Source organism: Propithecus coquereli, unplaced genomic scaffold (genome assembly GCF_000956105.1).
Source record: "Propithecus coquereli isolate 6110/MARCELLA unplaced genomic scaffold, Pcoq_1.0 Scaffold13, whole genome shotgun sequence".
Classification (NCBI taxonomy): domain Eukaryota; kingdom Metazoa; phylum Chordata; class Mammalia; order Primates; family Indriidae; genus Propithecus; species Propithecus coquereli.
In genome coordinates, this window is record NW_012137191.1 from 3125929 (window position 1) to 3127422 (window position 1494).

A 1494-nucleotide genomic window follows, 5' to 3' on the forward strand; every position below is an offset into this window, starting at 1 on the left:
GTATCAAAAATGTGTTTAATGGTTTAGAGTCTTTGAAATAAAGCATACATTTTTATAAAAACTTTCCACTTTATTTTCAAATCAATGTATATTTTAAGCCAAACATGATACAGATGTTTTTGATTCATGTACTAATACATTAAGATGTTATTTTGAATGGGTCATTTGATGTTAGTAAAGTCAGATGAGCCTTCTCTTTAGTAAATCTCGAAGGGGTCATTTAATTTTTAAAGGTAGAAGGTCATATTTTTCCAATAGGAAATTCACTAACATGGGTTCAAATCATGGTTATGTACAAAATCCCATCAGGATTTGGTGAAAACAAACAATCTCTTCCATATTTTATCAGGCTTATCTGATATGCAAATGCTTGGGGAATGACTTAAGTGATGGCTAAATGGAACTTTGTTCTATTATATTGTCAATAAAATTTAGGCAAAGTAACTGTTTCCTCATTAAAGCAGTTAAAAATCCCAGGAAATAGCATAAAGTTCTTAGGTGAACAAGTGTGCTAATAACTTTCATAAAAATCTCACTAATTTGGAATTTATAGAATTTTCTGCTGTGGTCTGGGGATTCATTAAAAAGCTGGTGATATCAGCCCTTCACATACATTAAAAGGCACATTTTATTGATTGCTCAATAATGTGCTCTGATTTCAGAAATGTTTTATTAAATACATGCTATTTACTATTTATTGTTCCGGGATTAAAAAGTGGACAGGTTTAAGAAAAACGCACTCCAAGTCATTGAGCAATCTTTACATTTTTAATGCCATTGAACAAAATAAATGCCACTCCTTATGCTTTTAACTTTGGTTTGCATGTGTTTTTGATTGAACATGAAGGCATATTATTTGTACCATTTTTCCTTTCTGAATATGGAGCTTAAAAATCCTAGAAACTATGATTATGATTACAGTTTAAAATGTTCATTAATGACTATATTAGGTGTTTGAGAAATGAAATGAAGTACTGAGGCAATTATTAGGGTTTTTATCCATTCAGTCTTTTATTAAACAAACATGTATTTGTTCTAGGCTCTGAACGAGGAATTTTGGGTATTATAAAAATGAATAAAACAAGAATCATCTCCTTAATAAGTCAGTCATTTGAGGTAGGAGATAAGGCAGACGAATACTTATCGAGCTCTTATTATGTTACAGGCACAGTTATAGGCCCAGGGGATCTGTCAGTGGGGAAGAGAAAAGCCAGAATCCCTGTCTTTACCAAGCTCACACTGAGTGAACGATATATTGGGAAGGATTTGACAAGGAAGTAATGGGAAGAAGTTCATTCATGCAGAGGAAACAGAGAAGCAATAATGCTCAGGACACAGCCTCCAGTTGTTGAGCATCTTCTGTGTGCCGGATACTGTGATAGGCTCATTTAATTCTCCATTATCTACTGAAGTAGGCATTATATTTTTATTTCACAAATGAGTAACCTGAGGCTTAAAGACACTGGAATCAATTCTTTAAGGCCAGAAACTATA